This window comes from Pteropus alecto, unplaced genomic scaffold (assembly GCF_000325575.1).
Source record: "Pteropus alecto unplaced genomic scaffold, ASM32557v1 scaffold71, whole genome shotgun sequence".
Taxonomy (NCBI): Eukaryota; Metazoa; Chordata; class Mammalia; order Chiroptera; family Pteropodidae; genus Pteropus; species Pteropus alecto.
Genome location: NW_006433024.1, coordinates 13,033,817 through 13,054,687, shown reverse-complemented (window position 1 = coordinate 13,054,687; position 20,871 = coordinate 13,033,817). Strand labels below are relative to the sequence as shown.

The 20,871-nt window shown below is 35.5% G+C and overlaps 1 long non-coding RNA gene across 1 annotated transcript in view; it reads right to left on the bottom strand.

Moving 5' to 3' along the window:
- LOC112476597 overlaps positions 1-19,012 on the bottom strand; it is a 72,014-nt gene extending 53,002 nt beyond the window's left edge. The window contains exons 1-2 of the long non-coding RNA XR_003045142.1: positions 18,930-19,012; positions 18,399-18,480 (exon numbers count right to left, since the gene is read on the bottom strand). This is a non-coding gene — a long non-coding RNA (uncharacterized LOC112476597). The remainder of the gene's footprint in view (positions 1-18,398; positions 18,481-18,929) is intronic.
- Positions 19,013-20,871: the final 1,859 nt, after the last annotated feature.

The following is a 20,871-nucleotide window of genomic DNA, read 5'->3' as shown; positions in this document are numbered from 1 at the left end:
ACTGCAGTTTAACTTGGTGATACTCTTTGCCACTGTGGATAAGGATTTTGCACCTACTGCAAAAGGAATCATCTTCTGCTATCTTCTGCTGACATGTCTTTATTATAACAAGTTGGTAGTGGCCTTATAAACAAGGGAACTTGTAATTGATCTGTGATATGAAAGAATAATAACATCAGCTAGCTAAGTGTTTGATAGTTCATAATAATAGAAGGCTTAGTATGTGCAAGATACATGACTTTGCATAGACCCTGAACCAAATATTATTATTATCGATATTTTACAGAGAAGAAACAACAGGCACAAAGAAGTCAAATAACTCACCCAGGCTAACACAGCAGGTGTATGATAGAATAGAAACCCAAACCAGGAAGTCTGACTCCAGAGCCAGCCCTTTAACCACAGCAATGCACTGCTTCAGTGGAACGATTTGGCAAGTATTTTTAATGACTTATTAAGTTAATTATATGCTCTGCTTCCAAGAAAGAAAAATAATATATATAAAAATTCAATGTCGAAATAAGAAGGGTCTATCAGTCCTCTTCAAATGCAGAAATACTGAGTTCTAAATACCTTTATCTAAGAAGTCTGGTCATTCAATTCTTTGAGGCAATGATTTACAGCTAACACATCCTGGCATAGGCGCCAGGCGAAAGTCCTTATCAAAAACATGTAACATTTATGGTATAACCTGAGGTCTATTAAAGAATCTTGGGAATCTAATGTAGGTTCATCTCACAATGAAGAAGTACAAATTAGTAGTTACAAAATAGCCATGGGGATTTAGAGTATAGCATAGGGTACAGAGTCAATATTATTACATTATTACAATAATGGTTGTGTGTAGTGCAGACGGGTGCTAGAATAATCAGGGAGATTACTTCATAGATTGTATAAATGTCTAACATTTTTAAATTTAAAATAAAAACATAAATAAAACCAAGAAATAAAAGAGTCGTGGGAATCAACTGGCTAATCACTACCCTTCATATTTTATTCAGGTGAAAACTTTTTCTCTAAGCAATGACATAGATATCTAGGATCTCTGAGCCCTTAGCCAAATACTTGAGCAAATTCGAAATGATTTTTTAGAAAAAAAAAAAGTCTACCTACTGATACCCTGGAAGCCCTTCCTCCAAATGGGAGTTGCATGGCCCTCTGTCAAGATCAGAGCATGAGCCAGGTTTCTGAATTTTCCAAGGAGAATGCAGGGCTTTCTGCCTGCGTGCCACACATATAAAGTTGCCATCCGGCATCTTTACTGACAATATAGAATATCGGCACTGCAGCACTCCTGAGAGAATACAGCCAAAAATTTACTACAGCTCAGCATTTGCAAAGAGCTCACTCGACGTATCCTAAAGGACAAATAGCTGCTCATACCTCTAGATCTTTCATGTTCCATCGCTATTATTAGGTTGGTTCATGAGATAACGAATTTTGTTGCCTTTACTATCTTGAATTTTCACACAAAAACACTTCTAAAGACTTTGTTGAATTTAAATTTAGGCTTACAAACAGTTTACATAGAAGGCTCATTGAAAATACTCACTAAATCACATTTCTCTAGCTTTATTAACTTGTTGGAAAATACTTCATGTTGTACAGGAATCCTTGCATACAGATCTATAGGAAATGTTACTTTTAGAAAAAATGAATCTTATGCTATATAACAAGTTATCAAATTAAAATAACATATATTTACTAATTCTCAGTGTCTATGTTTCATGAATCCAGCTACAGCTTAGCTGGGTCCTCTACTTCACAGTCTCCTATGAAGTTGTAATCAAGGTGCGGTCAGGGCTAAGGTCTCATGTGAAGGCACAACTGGGTAAGGGTTCCCTTCAAAGCTTGCTTACATGGTTGTTTGGCTAGCTTCAGTTTCTAAGGATTGTTGGACTCATGGCCTTACTTCTTTGCTGAATATTGGATGGAAACTGACCTAAGATTCTTGTGATGTGAATCTCCCCAACACGATAGTTTACTTCATCAAAACCAGCAAGAGAGAGAACCTGCCAGCTAGCAAGACAGTGGTTACAATTTTATGTAGCCTAATTGCAGAAGTGGCATCTTATTACTTTTGTTGTATTATATGGGTTAGAAGCAAGTTGCTAGTCCAGACCACACTTAAGCAGAGGCCATCTTAGAGTATTCCTGCCACACCTTGCTAGATGAATATTGATACATCTCATCATAATATTTTCCTTTGAATTTTGATAAAGTTACAGGACTAAGTTAAAATAATTAATTTGTCCAAGTAGTCTAATGCATTTTTCTCTTACTACTACATATTTCCAATCTTCCTTTAAATTTTTAATTTCCATTTGCTTTATCTGTTTTTAATATTTCACTATTGCTAGAAAACTCAAGTATATTTTGGAGCAAAGTTTAGTATACACCAAAAATGTAATAAGAGATGGTAACTTGATGTCTTAGTATGTTTGAGCTGCTATAACACAATATCACAGACTGGGTAACTTATAAAGACCAAAAATTTATTTCTTACTTCTCGGAGGTTGGAAGTCTGAGATCAGGGTGCTTAGCAAGGTCTAGTGAGGGCCTTTTTCCAGTTTTCTGACTTCTCATTGTATCCTCACATAGTGGAAGGGGCTAGAGAGCTCTGTGGGGTCTCTTTTATAAAAGCACTAATCCCATTCATGAGGGCTCCACCTTCATGACCTAATCACCTTCTAAAGGCTTCACTTTCTAAAATGGTCATATTGGGCATTAGGATTCCAACATGTGAATTTTGTGGGAGATACAACCATTCATACTGTAGCACCTGGCTACTTACATCAAAGTGCTAATACTACAACTCAACAATACATTCAAGAAAATATAAAAAAACAAGATTTTTAAAAAATGCATCCCCTTCTTAGCCCCTCTACTCAGTCAGCAATGACAAAATAATCACTCAAGCTGAATGCGAAAAAAAATTAATGGATTTTGAGAGCAGAATATCATGTTAAGAAAAATGATGGTAATGACATTTAGGAGAAAGGAATAACTTATTCAAAATATGTAATCATGGCTGCAGTGCAAATCCTTTCCTAATGTTATGACACAGGTTTTGAAATCATATGTAAATTTAACTTAATGATTTTGCCATTTCACTGTGCCTTTATTTACCTTTTAATTGTATTTGTAAAATAATTCAGTACTGACATTTTTATGCCTTGTAGTCTATACTGAATTTTATGCATTACTGAAGAACTCCATTTAGTAATCAAGACCTATTTAAAGCTTGCCTCACTTCCAATGCCGGGGAACAATCATTAATAATTCTAATGATAAAATCAGAAATGTTTGAAATATTTGAAGGGTCATTTGTCTTGCTGGAGCAATATCCAGAACTGGAAAAAGAAATGAATTACATTTTGGTAATTAGGCTTTTCTAATCCTTTTTCATTCTTTAGTCAAGCAATAATCTGATGAAATGAAAATCTAAGATGTCAGTGCCTTTCAATACCACAACAAATATTTTCTAGCATTTCTCCAGCTTGAACAAAACTTTTGTTTCCATGGATGCCAGTTACACAGCCTCTAGTTCTTCACAATTACAGCAACAGGACAAAGGAAAAAATCCATTTTTTTAGCAGCTGGCCTTTTAACACGGAACATAAAGGGAACCTGATGAATGCGGCATCGGTGCATGATTGCTCTCTCCGGGTACCTGTTACAGTCTGACTAATCTCTGCAGTGCTAAGGAACATCCTTTCAAGACAGTGCTACTGGCAGTTCATGTCGGAAGGACAAGGAGGTTCAAATGGAACTAATGCTCTTATGTCTTTTATTTAAATTGCTACGGCTTCACCTGGGAGTACTGGGCTCTGAGCTTATCGCCTGATTAATTGCAAGATGCCTGCATGAAATACTCAATAAGATCACCAATGGTCATTTTTTTAAATGTGAAGACTTTCTGGGCTCACATGGAGTTGGTCATAAGCTTGGGAAAAAAGAATTACCTTGTTTTAACAGATTCAAAAAAAAAAAAATATGTCGATCCTGCTGGAACGATGTAGTATGCATGGAATTAATGAGCTCCTTGAGGGCAGAAATCAAGTCTTTTTTCTTTCATCTTTACATCTCCAATACCCAGCATAATGTCTGGCTCATTGTAGGCAATTTTTAGAAAGGATTTTAGAAGTCAATTAAAATTTTTTTTGCCTCTACAAATTATGCAATGATTGCCATTTATTGTCATAAGTAGATTGTTCCTCATATTTAAGGAATTGATAATTAACAATCTACAAAATGGCCAGAGAAACTTAATGGAAGCAGAGGTAAATTGTGAAATATTGAATGCTTCAGCGAATGAGCAGAAGTCAATAAACCTACTGTATGCTGGAAATACACTGCAGAATTCTGTATAGAAGACTACAGAGTAACTTTGCAACCTCAATTAACCGCTGAAGTTTATAAGCACATTAAATTAACTTTATACTCAATGGTGAAAATCTCTTCCCAGAGATACACTGTAATATAGACTACAATAATTTGAATGTATACCTTGTTTTAACAGATTCTTGGGTATATACACACGTGTGTGTGTGTGTGTGCGTGCGTGCGTGTGTGCGTGCGTGTGTGCATAAGATGCCCAGGATTAAAATAAGTTTTAAACCTGGGATTTATCTAATTCATAGCAAAAATACACAGCTCAGAGCCATCTCTTCCCATACAAAGTCATTTTACTTTCAATCCTAAAGAATAATGCTAGGCAGAAATCTACGTGTGTCTAATAATCTGTTTTGTAATGTAAACAGTTTGGGATTCAAATTTACTGAGTTATTTTAGGGTTCCATGAATTTCATTATCTTGTATGACAGACAATAATGGGTAGCTCAGCCTGGTCTTCAGCAAATACAGAATGACTAGCTAATTAATTTAAATAATAGTTGAACTATCTAGTGAACTAAATAAACATTAACAGCCAAATGGCAACTAATACATAGAACCAACCTTTGAAAACTCAGAAAGTATATGAGAATTCTTGATATATTCAACATCCAGAAATTTGTAAAACTACACGATCTCAGTTATTGAATCAGAAGTATTCAGTTAATTGGCATTCTCAATTTAATTTTTGGTTGAACATATTGGACTTTCTTTCCCCCAGAGGCCCAAACTATTTCATGAGCTGCCATCTGAGAAAAAATATAGTTGTTCAGTTCAACTTCTCTTTTCCACAGCTTTTTAAAGCTCAACTAACCACTGTAGAAACCTAAGTTAAATGTCTGTATAACAAAGATCTCACTGTAAAATGGAAAGATAAGCCTTTGAGAAGATCAGACTTTGAGAAGATATTTAAGATATGTACTGCAGATAAATCATAGAAGCCAGAATATCTAAAATACTTCCACAAAACAATAAAATAAAGACAAAATCACAGTAGAAAAATGTAAAAATATATTTAAAAAACACAAATAACCAATAAATTCCACAAGACATGGAACTTTACTGATCCAGGAAATGCAAATTAAAGGTGAAATATCTTTATAGTTATCAAATTGGCCAAAATGACGGAATAATTGGTCTGATGATACCAAATGTTGATATTAACATAGATAGCCTGTGGGAAGTGGTACAACCCTTTAGAAAGCAATTTGGCAATACTCGGTAAAATTAAGGTGTGCACACTTGCAGACCACCAGTACTACTGCTAGATTTCTATCCTAGAGAAACTGCTGCCCCTCTTCACAAGTGAAATGTCCTTATGTGTCAACTAAAGCATGGTTAACAATAAGAAAAAATTAAAAATCATCTCTTGAAGAAGTAGAAATACACTGGGTCTGTACATGGGTGTGCTTGTGTGTATGTGCGTGAGTGTTTGTCTTATATTATTGTTAAAAATAATGAACCCGATCCACATGTTAAAATACAGAAATTTAAAAGAACATAGTATTGAGTGCGTAAAGCAAGTTGTAAATAGACATATTCAAGAATTACTAAATACCTGCTTTGTTCCAGTACTTACCTTTGGCTTATGCTGTATGAGCAAATAAACCAGTAAAATCCTAGTGAATTTTAACTCCCTAGCAAATCTTACATTTTCTAGCAGAAATAGTATAAATTTTAACTCTCTGAATATTAACATAAAATAATATTCATTGTGCACCTTCTTTTAAAGAAATCACAAATCGATTTTAGTTTTAATACATTTTGTATTCTGCAAAGGCCTGCCTAATCGCTGACTCAAAGAGAGAAGTTTAGGTAAGGTAACATCATTCTTGAGTACACAGCTGGCAGAACAGTCCTGGAATGGCAGTATTTACTGGCTGGGATAGTACAGATTAATGTCAATATTTGCAATTCTAGATTTTGGATTTAGATGCTTCAGCTATTTCTGATTCACAATGATGTTGTGTTTGAAAGTCAGAGTCCCGTTTCATCACATCATTTTTAGGGTACGAGGGTAATTATTGTTTTACCCAAATTTAATCCTATAGCTTTCTCTCAATATCATTCAATGACAGGTATTTCTAACATTCTTTAGCTCCGATGAAGCTTTATCTAGCCATCATTTTTCACCAAGTAATTATCATATTACTTTCCTGTAGTATACAATGTGATATCATTAATATAATATTTTAAGACAGGAAAAGCATTTATTGATTATGACTGTCTATATATCTATTGAGTTCAAATACATGCATGAGAAAGATAGAGACCAAATTTGGTACAGGGCTTCCTCTGGAAAAGAGAGAAAAGAAAAAGGTTGGTGGGACCTTAGGAGTATCAAAAGTAGTTGATTTCTCTATAAAAAAATAAATATTTGAAGCAAAGAGGGTGAGGTGTTAACATTTTTAGAAATCTGGATGCCGAGTACATGGATATCCATTACATTTTCTGAATTTTTCTGCATATTTGAGATATATGATTTAAAACCAAAATAAATAGATTTTATTTTTATAATGTTTTACTTGATGTGCTAAAGAATTATCATCATTTTCGATTTTTCACACTGTAACGTATGCATCTGGAATGGTTTGTAAACAGAGTGTATGACATCAAGCACATATTCTTTTTTAAAAAGTTTAAGTATACCACACTAAGGAAGAATGAACATTTCTAAGGAAATTGATTATATATGAAAACCACTTGATAACAACTACATAAGATACTTATCTTTCTTTATTGATTTATTGATAAGATACTTTCTTTATTGACTGGATCTAACAGGGTTTCCTGTTAGACATTTCAATTAATCATTACTGGTGAGTCTCTAGTGATAATAATTCCAGATTTCTAATTGATTCAATTTCTCAATATCAGTATTTCTAGCCTATGACAACTTTATCATGGATAATTAGCAAATAGGCACAAAGATAAACAAAAACACAGTAACATAACCATTACCAGTGGTTCCATCTGTCACTAGCCAGATCTCTGCCCAGAAATATTAAGGCAATTTTCTGAGCTGGCTCAGAGCCCAATTAAATTAGTCAAAAGCTGAACTGATAAGGAAGACTGCAGGGTTTAAGGCAGACCACAATGTTTTAGACTAAGTGATATTTTACTAGAAAATGGCCCATCCCTTTTTTCGACACATTTCTGTTCAACTGACCAAGGTGGGCAATGGCTCTGACCCATATACTGTCTTAAGAAGTCTCATGGGATGCAATATTGCCTACTTCTAATTCTCACTTATGAGTAGAAGGAAATTATCTCAGTTTCCTCTATCCTTCCATTTTTATTGACGATAATAATAATAGCTACCATTTACTGGGTACTTACCACGTGCCAGGTAGTAGATTAAATGCTTTCCATTTATAATATCATTTAATTCTTGCCAATACATTATGAATTATGAAATTTTATAATCACATCTTTCCAAAGGAAACTGAGGCTCAGGAACTTGGAATAACTCCCCGAGTTCTTACAGCTATGAATAGGGACCTGGGATTTGAATCAAGGACTTTCAGCTCCTCCTTTCATCCTTTCCATCTCTTCCTCCTTTTTTTTCCAATTTTTTTCCTATTCTTAATATCCAAAACCATATATTTAATAATTATTAAAAGCTCTCTATGTATGATCATTCTTTCCATGGGACTTTTCCCTCCTAATAATAGTTGTATAATTATTCATAGCTAAAACAAAAGCAGATATCCTTGACTGTTCTCTCTCTCCTTACCACATCCACTCTGCTGAGAAATACTATTGTTTCTAAAATCAAAAATATTTTCAGACTCCAACCAGCTATTATCATCTTCACTGGTACTACCCTGGTCAGATCCACCGTCGGCTCTTATCTGGATTCGTGCCACAGCCTCCTAACTGGTCTTGCTGCATGTACACTTGCTCTAATATAGTTTATTCTCAACACAGCAGCCAGAAAGTTGCCAATGAAATACTAAGTCAGATGATATCACAAGCTGAAAACCCTCCAATGACTTCTTTTTCTCTCAAAGTTCTTATAATGACCTGTTAGATCCTACGTGACTGCCCCCTCTTTTACTTCTATGCTATCATCTCCTACAACCCATCCCTGATTCTCACTGTTCCAACTTCACTGGTTTCCTTGCTAATCCTCAAAAACTCCAGCAAAGTGCTATGCCAGACTTTGCACTGGCTGGCGCCTCTGCATAAAGGAATCTTCCCCCAGACATCTGCAAAGCTAACCCCCTAATCTCCTTCAAGTCTTAGCTCAAATGTCACCTTTGCAATGAGACCAACTATGTCCAACACATTTGAAATTTCAATACCCTCTCCAATCCACCACTGATTTTGCTTTTATAACCCTATTACTTTTTTTCATAGCTTTTATTTCCTACACACCTATAATATATTGTCTGTTCCTCTAACCAGAATGTAAGCTCCAAGAGATCAGGGATTGGGGGCTGTTCTGTTTCACTATGGAAACCAAATACCTAAAAGAATGTCTGGTAAAAAGTATCCAAAACTACTCTAGTTTTGTTTATTTGGTTGATTTCCTTTTTACTGTGATAAAAACATTTAATGTGAGTTCTTCTCTCAAATTTTTAAGTGTACAATACAGTATTGACTATTGGCATAATATCATACAGAAGAACTTATTCAACACATGTAACTGAGAAGTTATGACCACTGAACAGCAACTCCCCATATTCCCCTCCCTCCCAGCCCCTGGCAACCACCATTCTACTCTCTGCTTCTATGAGTTTGACTATTTTAGATACCTCACATCAGTGGAATCGTGCGGTATTTCTCCTGTGATTGGCTTATGTAACTTAGCATAATGTCCTTGACCTTCATTCACGTTGTTGCATATGGCAGAATTTGCTTCTTTTTTAAGGCAGAATAATATTCCATTGCATATATATACTGCTGGATTTTTAAGAAATAGAATGTAGTAGAATGGCTCCCAAGGGGAGATCATAAAAAAACAATATAGCTTTCTATTGTCTCTCTTTCTCTCAGGACAGGCAACTTAGAAGCCCAAAGTCCAGCTGTCCTGAAATCGCCATGCTAAAGAGACTGATTCTATCATTTAGCTTAATGCTTTTGAGGCTCATCCATGTAGTAGCATGCATTAGTTCTTCACTCCTGTTCATTGCTGAATAGCATTCCAGTGTTTAGATATACCACTTTCGTTTATACTATACATTATCAGTTAATAGATATATGGATTATTTCTCCTTTTTAGCTATTATGAATGATGCTGCTATGATGATGCTTGCATTCATATACAAGTCTTTTTTGTGGACATGTGTTTTTTTTTTCTCTTGGGTAAAACTTCTGGATTATGTGATAATTTATGTTTAACTCTTTAAGAAACTTTTTAAATGTTTTCCAAAGCGACTGTGTTATTTTAAATTCTCACTAGCAATGTATGAGGGTTTAAGCTCTACAACTCACCATCACTTCTTTTTCTGAATGTTATTTATGCCACAACATTATTTGGGGGTAATGTATTAACACAGCAATAAATTACCAAAATAATTTTATTATTTATTTTCTATCCCCCTACTAGAATATAAATGTCACAAAAGCGTGAATCTTAATCTGCATTGTTTGCTAATCTAACCCAAACACTTAGAAACTGCACATTAAATGTACCACCAAATCTAATGATTGACTCATCAAAAAAAAACACAATTAAATAGGAACATTAAGTTGACTGATTTTTTTCCTTTCTCTAGCCTCTTAAAATTCAAAGTAGCAAACTTGTTTTGAGAAGTTATATTTTGATAACTTGAAGTCATCATCAAGCAAATTAAAAAATACATTTAACACAAATTTAGATAAATTAAGGATAACTGAACAAGGAGTCATAAATGCACACATGTTCATGTAGTATATACATATGCATGTATATATGTAAACATACATATATATGTATATACATAAAAATATAGATCTCAAGTCAATCTATTGCCTCTGGGGATCCCTAACTTAAAGTGAGCACAATGCACATCCCCGGAAAGGAAGACACACTGAAATGTTAAGTACAAAAGAAATTTCACAATAGCTAATGACTGTCTGCCTCTGATCCCTTTGTTAGTGTCCTGTGGAGGAAACATGTAAGGAAGATAATCACCAGAAAAGTCTTGAGAAATCTCAGCCTAGCAGGTCCCTGCTGATAGCTCAGTGGGTGTGCTCCATCAGAGGTCCAAGAGGACAACATGTATTTAAAAGCACTGTCACCTGTGCCCCTGTGATACCCAGGAGTCCAGCCCAAGGAGCACTTTCCCTCATAGCAGAAGGGCAAAAGAAAATGGTTAAAAGCCCAGAGACAGATAAAAATCATTTTTGTAAAAGATGTTCTCATGGTAATGTGTAAGTTTTGCTTGAAGTGCAAGCTCATATTTTTAGGAAAATGGCATATTCCAACTTTTTAAAAATGGTGTTTTTAAATTAAGAGGTAAATAGAGGTAATTAGAGGCCATATTAAAATAATCAAAATAGAGGGGAAATTTGAGTGTTCCTACCTCAGGCCTAATGGAAAGGTCACTATGACAAATTTAGAATAACAGAACAAGACGAAGTCAAAAAAATCATTTTAGGTAAACCCACTGGCTTTAAAGAGGACTTACTCTAATCTGTTCTGTAAAGAAAATGATCTATCATAGTCTTAATATTTTCCAGAGAATATTATCAATGTTCATTGACAATACAATCTATAATCATACAACCTTTTGTAAAACACAAGTAAAGTGTCCTATGATAGATGATTGGCTAAAGAAGCTGTGGTACATATATGCAATGGAATATTACTCAGCCACAAAAGAGATGAAATACTGCCATTTCCAACAATATGGATGGAACTTGAGATAATCATACTATGTGAAATAAGCCAGACAGAAAAAGTTGAATATCACATAATTATCACTTATATGTGGGATATAAACCTAAAAGCAACAAATAAACAGGACAAACAAACAGAAACTCATGGACATGGACAACAGAGTAGTGGTTACGAGAGGGTAAGGGAGAGGAGGGAAGGGGAAGGTAGACGGGGTAAAGAGGGTCAAACATGTGGTGACAGAAAGAAATCTAACTATAGGAGGTGAACATACAATGTAAATATATATATGCCTTATTGTTAAAGCGTACAGCTGAAACTTATTGGATTTCAAGTTACCCAGAGGAGTAGTGTGCTACGTTCCAGTTTAATTGAATTACTGTTGTAATGTATTTGAGAGGACAAGTAGAACATTTTCCTTGATGTGTCCCTTAAAATTGAAGGGTAGCAGAACATGCCACCCCAAAATACACCACTTTGGTATAAGGATTAGTTTGAGCTAAACTTAATTGAGAAGAAGCAAATGCAAGAAAAGCTCTCTACTCCCTATTTGCCTAAAAGATCATAAATTTACAAACATGCCCTGCCTCCTTTGCTATCTGAAGGAACAAAAGTTCATCCCCTGGATACAATTTTAGATCCTATCAGCTTGGAGATAGCTATAGAGGAATCTGCATAACAAACTTTACCAGGTAGCCTTTACTTCCACACTTAAAACCCCAAAACTGCTTTCCTTTGTTCTGTGTCTTTCTTCTGTTTCTCCACAAATTTACTGTTCTTTGTTAAAGTTGCCATATAAATCAGAATTCTAAGCCACCACTTTAAGTTACTTATTTTTTTACCTGGATATCTCCCATATATATATATATATATATACACACATACATGATGTATATGTTAATAAACCTGTTTATTTTTCTCTTGTTAATCTGGCTCTTATAACGTTCTCAGCTAAAACCTCAGAGGGGCAGAAGGAAAATTATTTATCCTCCTCTACAAAACAAGACCTCAAAGACCCAGAAAGGTATTTAGTAGCTAATCAAACTTTACTTTGGAAAGTCACTAAACACATTGGACAGAATGAATATACATAATGGAATAGCAGCATATCTGAGAGAATCATCAAAATAGGAATATAATAAGCTTTGGGGATATTAGAATGGAACTAAAATATAGCAGTTATAAAAACAGTCAAAAAATTACTATTTGTTCAGCACTTACTACCTGTCAGGCATGGACTTAAGCTCTCACTTGATTAAAATACAACCTTGAGACACTGTATTTTAGAGGGACTCGCGAAGTACACAAATTCATATTCAGCTCCATCTGACTTGAAAGCCACTGGCCACCATGGAACATGACCACTGAATCGAAGCACTAATTTAACATCTAGAATTGACTCAATTGCCATCTATATGTTGACCAGCAAGAAGGTTCAGACTACCAGACAGTCATCGACACAGAAAAACACGCTCACCCTTACAGTTTGCTATGAAAATCAATTTTCTCACCTAAAACATACACACCATTGAGGATTTTTGAATGTGAATCTCTAAAAGGTGAATATGCATAGAGATAGGCAGAATAAAAGCATAAGAAGAAACAAAATATCAATAAGACTAAATAAGAGAGTAATTTATCATTGGCATTTATTTTGCCATTTATATTCTTATTACAGTTTAGGGGCAATTTGAACTCCAGTGGCTTGGGTTGCAGGTAACAACACAGAAGTGCAATTAGCATTTTTCCTTGATTCTTCCCCGCCAACACAGCAAAGAATTACAGGTCAATGAGATTTAGAAAAAGTAAGATTTATTACAAGTATATTTTAGAAAAAGGGCCATAGAAAAAGTAAGATTTATTACAAGTATATTTTAGACTTCCACACTAAGGAAGTCTGCAGCCCTGTGGAATTTGGGAGGTGAAAAGACAAAAGGTAGAGTAGGCTCCAAAGGAGGAGCAGATTCAGAGAAGAGGGGCTGCAACAATGCAGAAGTGAGAAGATCTGTATTATAGTAGGGCTATGAGGGGTGGGTACAAAGGTGTTCCTAAGATACTGGCATGTGAGGTCATTCTCACTGACACTTGGCTGCTATATAACACTTTACCTAGTGCTTACCCAGAATTCTACTACCAATGAGGTGTTCTTTGAGCAGTCTCTGGGCTGGGCCACCGTTCCTTTGTTCCCCTGTGTTCCCCATGTCTGACTATCTACCTAACTCCTGACAGGCATCCTACACCTATTATCTCTACTCCATATCAGGAACGTTCAAAATAGACATCTCTTTAGATCAGAAGCAGACTCTGAAATGAGGATTCGTATGCAAATGATTTATTAAGGAACTGCTCTGAGAAACCAGTAAGGGAGTAGAAAAAGCAGGATGTAGATATGAAAAAATCCGTGACCACAGCATGCTCTCAGGCGAAGTCCCTTAGAAGGCTGCTTTAGTCTGACCCATAGGAGAACTCTGGATGATAAGTTACACCTTCGGTTTATGCCCACTGGGAACAAGGAAGCTGGCATCTACATTCCTGCACCCATCAGTCATGGCTACGGGCATACAGGAGATCTAGGCAAAGCCCCGGTGATGTCTGTTATAGCATCTTACCTTTATTCTTTAGAGGAGAGAGGACAGAGTTAGTAACTCTGGCCAACTCTTATGAGCCTGCTCTAGGTGTATTTGACTCTAAAGTCCAAGCTTTTTCTGACACTCTATACTCTCATCCAATTATTCCTTCACCTTAGTTTTTTGTCATTCCTGTTGTCTGTTACTCAAGCATTCTGTGCCACTCTCTGTAAATGAAAAGAAAAGGTAGTAAAACACATAATGATGGATTCCATAAATTCTTCTGCATAATTTTCTGGCTTTGCCTGTGCCAACCTTTGCTGAGATCAGCAGTTCCTGTCACCCAGGGCTTCAGGAAAATGCTCTTACATTAACCACGAAAGCCTGGAGGCTCCACTTGGCTCCACAGAGTGTTGTATAATAATAGGCTATTCTGATACAGATAGTCTCAGGTTTAAAGGGCCTCAAAAGATTATATGGAAGAGTGGCATAGGGATAAAAAGAGCTTGGGTCTATAAAACTGCAGAGCTCAATTTTGGGAAATACAAACCATTTGGGAAAATTATGGCAAAATAAACCGACTTTTTTTTTTTCCTCTTAACTTTTAAGCTTGAGTTTTGGTTCCACTCAGACCGGGCTCAAAGCTGAGACTTGATCAAAGCTGATTTCGTCCTTTTACCACCAGTCCTCAGGCACTGGGAATGGGCAGGGTACCTTGTTGCTACACTTCCTGTAGATATATCTCCATTTACATCTTTTTTCTCTAGGCAATTTAGGCACATCTCTGCTCATTTATTAATATCTTCATAAATGTAAAACCTAGGATCCTATTTATCTAGTCATTGAAATTCTATAAAACAGTAATGTGGAATGTAAAATATTCAGTGATTCTAAAGGGAAGAAAATTCTATATTTGACCTTATTTCCATTGGTCTATTTATCAATGACACAAAAATATTATCGGCTTGATCATCATATATAAATAAGGATTGAACCTCTAATGAGAAATTAAACTAAAATTACTTTAAAAGCAAGCATATCCAAGTCAATGTTTTATAAAATCTTGACTTGGACCATAATTTTGCTTGTCATCTTTTTCATAAAAGAAGATTTACACATCTTATGATAGCACTAACCTTTTCAAAGAATGGCAAGTACACCTCATATATTTAAGCAATTGTGAATTATGACCCCTAAATTGTGATATCTAAAAAAATCAGAGAAAATGTGGGAAAATGGGATAACTCAAATGATTGTAGAAAGTGACTTCATTCTAGTTCCAACTCTTGTGTTTAACTCAGTAATATTACCGCATCTGGTACTTTTGGTTAAGTGATTCCAATTTCCTTTTACTTCACAAATAATTTAGTTAATTCATTAGTTATTTACTGAGTACCTACTGTTTGCCAAGTGTACGTTGCTTTAGTGCACTAATGTTGTTTAGGGATTTAGGAAGGAATGCCCACTGTGTTCCGTAACAGCTCCCATTTATTCAATCACTCAACAACAAACATTCATCAAGGATCATCTCTGATATTGGGACAGAAAGGCGAACCAGAACCAGTGACTTTCCTTAAAGAGCATGAGAGAGGGAGGGAGGGAGAGGGGCGAGGAGAGAGAAACTCGTATAATTGCAGTGAAGTATAGGAGGCACTATGATAGAAGTCTACACGATGGGAGTACGGTTGTGGCACAGTGGAAGAATGAATGCTGCTCAGTGAGCCAGCAGCTGGATCGAGAAGAACAGAGTGTCAGCGTGAAGGGCAGAGGTAGAACACAGTTCCTTATACATTCGAGACAGTGGGAAAAGCATGTACAAAGATATGGAAGTACAAAAATGTAACTGCAAGTGGTTTAGCTGGAGCTTGGTGATGGACAAGAGGTCCTAGAGGGCTCAGTTTGTCCTGCTATAGGGTGTGAGTGCCATCCTACAGGAAATTGGGAACCATTATAGGGTTTTAAATGGTGCACTTCTTATATAGTTTGATCTCCAATTTTAAAAGATCATTCTGGAAGAATTATGGAGGATGGATTTGAACAGGGGAAGAAAAGATTTTGAGTCAGATATACCAGATAAGAGCCAAAATATAATGAAAACCTAAATTAACAATATAAATAATAAAGATAGCAAACATTTCCTGAGTACTTCCTATGTACCAAACTCCACACATTTGAACAAATCATCTCACTGATATTTTTTCACTAATCACACCTCGCTTCCCATAATGTTTACATCTTCAGAGTGTGTACTTTATAGATGGGGAAATTTGACCTAAGGAGGTTAAAATCTGATCAAGCTAGTATGTGACAGAGCCAAGAATTAAGCCCAGGGAAATATGTGAGAAATTGTTATGAGGAATAATTGAAAGAGATGAATAATAGATTATATGTAGGAGATTCGAAAGAGAAGCCACAGTAAGTCGTACTCCACAACTGTTCACTTCCCTTTACCTATTGTACCAAGAACATTAGTATGTGTGGGGAAGGGTAGCCACTATTATACATATAAATGTGGCCTCCAACTTGACAAGATTTATGACTCCCTCAGATAAACTGTATGATCATGAAGGAATAATTGCTACGCCAAGCTTTGAATCACCAAGAGCCACAAAACCTGCAGGAAACACGTGCCTATCTTATAGCTCTTACCTTCCTCACAGAAGGATTCTCATTCTAGAAGTAGGAAGAGACCGCATAAAAATTCTTTCACACGTGCACTAGACGCACAGGCCCAATGAGAGATTCCTAAAGTTATCTGAAAAACTGACAAATGAAAATTATTCTAGCAAATTGAGGATGCCATATAGCCATGATTGGAGTGGCTTATGTTTCACATCCTTCATATAATTTATATCCCCATACTCTTTACAGAATTAAAAGCTAAATAAAGAAAAAACATGTGGTATAAATTAAAGAAAAGCAATTGTGCTATCTCAGTGAGTAAATTTAAACCCTCCAGCAGTAATGTGTACATTCCATGTTTTGCATACATCTATACTATGTTATGGTGAGGACTTTAAGGTTGACAAGTGTTTTTAGAAATGATAATGTTTACAAGAGTTAATAATGTGCAATCAAATGGCAAATGTTTTTGAGATATATTTATTTCACAGATGAAGAAAAATTAAAACAGTAATTGATAATTATAACATATGCGTTTGTAAGCCTATGTCATTTATGTAAAAACTGTTATAATTTCACTCATAAACCTAGCCTTAATTCACAAATGTGTCCCTCTAATGGTCCAAAAAGAAATTATTCTTTCCATATAAAATAAATTTTAAAAGTCACGCCCCATCTAAACCATCACCTACCATATTCATTCAACTACTTAGTGACAGTCACAGAAAATTAGAATTATAAGGGAATATAGGGCACACTCTGTATAGCATTTCCCAACTGAGTTACATGAAAAAGTTCAGCAAGATGGATTTTTCCATGAATAAAGATTGCTCTTGTCGAATGTTTGGGAAATGGGGTTATATCAAGTTCAACATTTTATTTATCAAAATCATATTAAACCATATTTTAATATGCTAATTAGCAAGGTAAATTTCCAACAAAATTCTAAAGTGTCCGGAAGTTGTTTCCCCTAAATTTAACATGGAACTCTTTTATCCTAAGAATAAAAAATCAACACCGGTATTCTTCAGAGCACTGTTCTGATGGTTAATGTAATTTCAGCTCCTTATTTTACACCCAACACTGAGATATGGAAAGAACAAGTGAAGTTTTTCAGGGTCATAAATGTCAACAGTGACAGAGCCAGGTTAAGAAATCTGTTTTCTAAGCACTGATGAAACTTTTTTTTTTTTTTGCTTTGCTTTCATCTTTCATATGTTTATCAGTTATAGTATTTTTCCTCTGAAACATTTCATACACATTAAAATGACAAGCACTGAGTTAGCCAACAGTACGATGAGAAAACACTAATGATAGCTACTATTGGTGACTGACCACCACATGCCAGGTAAAATCTAAGGACTCTAGCAACTGGCCTTGCTTTCTCACAATCACACTGCAACCTACTGAGGTACATGTTATTCTCCCCATTTTATAGTTGAGGAAAGTACCTCAGAGCCATTTTAAACTGGTCACATAGTTTAAGAGGATGGAGCAGGTCTCCCTGACTCAAATCCTCTGCTCTCTGCACTTGACCACCCGCCCTTCATATCAGAAAAGTAATGCTCTTCAAAGCGTTCGCCATGAAACTATTTCTAGACTAAATTCTGCAGTAAAAAGTGGATATGCTTTCTCAAACCGCCCTTCTCTCTTCTCTCACGGACACCTAGAATCCATCAAATGTTGACTTTTCCACACTGTGGAAAAAACCTTTACTTTGGACCACTTTGTCCTCTATTAGATTTCTGCTTTTGAAACCTAATGGTCCAAGATATTCTGCAATTGAACGTGTTAAAAATGATCACTGAAGCACATTCCAATCATTACATTCCATGAAAAATAGCCAAGATATTCTAGGTAAAATTTCAGCTAAAGCTACTAAAAGTGACTTTGGCCAAGGTAAGTAAAGTAACTGAAATAAAGTCTAATAAACACAACAAAAGCATATTAGAGTTTTAACAGAAAGAACCAATTTGATCTGGTTCTACCTTACATGAAGAGTCCACTGATCCAAGATTTCTTAATAGGTTCAAATTAATTCACCATGATTCCTCCAAAGAGCATCCGTACCTATCATGAACCACAGCATTAGAATTAAATACATTATTATCCAAATCAAAACTAAAACCAAACTCTCACTTATTTACCCACATTATAAGAAAATAACAAATTTAGATCATATACGACAACCAACAAAATAACATTAGTGATAACAGCTTTCAAAAATTAGCAAGTTAAAATACCAAAATATATAAAACATTTATTCACACATTTGCTTTGAAATCGGACAAAAATAAATAAATAGAGAAAGACTAGAGTAAGCTCCTCTCTTACTTACTTCATTGATGAGCATTAAAGAGAGGAATGCTAAGGTCTTAAAACATCCATTAGACATTCAATAGAAACAATTTGCTGACTATTGCTGTTTTGTTTCCAAATTGTAGTTTTATTAACAGTAAGCCTGATTCCAGTAGTAACGGTATGGATGTGACTGACACCAACAGTAATAAAAATATTACCCATTGAGGCTCGTCCGTTAGCACTTCTTGCTCACGGCAGCTTGAGGAGATCCCTTGACAATGATTCATGGCTTGAAACTCAGAACCATCTGCTCTCTTGGAGAGTTCCTCAGCCAAGGTGAAGAGGGGAGTTTTCACAGCTGCATTCTTTTTCCTTCTAAGTCAATGAAAAAGCATCCAACAAACCACAAAAATCTGGCACTAATTTGAATATGGCAGACATTATCCTCCATATGTTCTTGTTTCAATGGACTCTTTTTGCAGTAACTATCTCATTTGATGCCATTTCTTTTCCTCTTTTCATAATGTGAAGTGTCAATTTTTCTCACTCTACAAACTTCTTAATAACCTTTCCATCCAAGGCAGTTCAGTTATTCATCTATCTCTATTTTAATGGAAAGTATTTTGACTGTTGATAAAACTTCAGGGTTTAACTGAAACTCATCAAGTTAAATCATGTATTTTATACTTAAGGAAACCAAGGCAACATGAGATTAGTTGATCCCCCTAAAGTCATATAGCTTGTCACTGAAAGAATCAGGACTTGACCACTTGTCACCCAAAACTCTGCCCACTCTGTCACCTACTCTTGAAAATCAGTCCACTTTAAAACATCATAAAGTCATTATTATACCACATTTATGATGCTGACAACCAAATTTGGTGATATGTTGATAAACCAGCTCTCTGTAAAAAAAGAGGAGGAGAAAGACCTCTGATTTATAGCAATTTCCAATTTCCATGGTGATGTAAATACTCCTCCCATGGCCAATTTCAAGTCATTAATAGTTTAACAAGCAGCTTGTGAAATTCTTGAATATTTATCAGTAGATCCTATAGGCCAGCCAGTTCTAGCTCACTATTGCAAAATGTTAAACTATTTGTAATTATTAATGGAACCAAGATTGATCTCTCTCTATTGCTTTTTGGATATCAGAAGACAAAAAATAAAAATGAGGCAAAAATTTAGTGAACTATAAAATGCATCTTTATTTTATCTTTGGTTCAGTGTTTTCCAATACAAATAGAAAAAGGAGAGAGCAGAGATAAGATAGAAGATTAAGTCCCTGAATAAAACTTAAAGATAAAAGAACAAATTTAATTATCTTAATTAGACTAACCTCTATCTATGATGCACGAACCTAATGCATCACCTATCCTAACAAGAAATTAAAGAACTAGAAGAGAGAATGAAATATAAATAATTGAGAGGCGCTGATAAAGTTGAGTCCTAATTTATCACAGAGAGAAGAAAGAGTCCTCTTAGACTGTATTGAGAAGGAGCTCAGATGGTACAAACTGGCATTTAATCTACTTCACTTTTAGTACTAAGAGTTTCTAATTTTCTCTGGAGTTATTATAAGAAACCTATTGCTACCTTGGACAGAGCCAAACTCCTATAATCCAAGGTTGGCAATTAGGAGAAAATCTACAGATGGCAAGAAACAGCTAAATATGATAAGCCCTACTCTTGTCTAGCGACAAGACTGTTACTTCTAGGATCCACCTTCCTGAGCATGAACTGACCCTTTCCTTAAGTCTTAATGGCATAGTTGGATAAGCTTTTACATTTAAAAAGACTTTACTAATGATTCAGGCTAACAGGAACAATTCCAGAGTGGCAAATAAATCTCATTGATCTGATAACAAGATGGTGCTTCTCCTGGGTGCCCAGTCAGTCCAGCCCACTTTCCAGAAGTCCTGCTGACAGCCACCTCTACTTGGCAGAGACCAACTTTCCCTGACCACCAGAGTTTATTCTTGAACATATCGTAAATCCTTAGAATCCAGGGAAGGATTATTCTTAGAAAAGAAAGAATACTCTACTACTTCTCTCTCCTGTTTGAGACTTCACTTCCAAATCCCTATTTTCTACATCAGAACCTGCCTCTTCCCAGGAATGACATCAGAAGTATCTCCTTCTTTGGGGGTAGACTTCCCC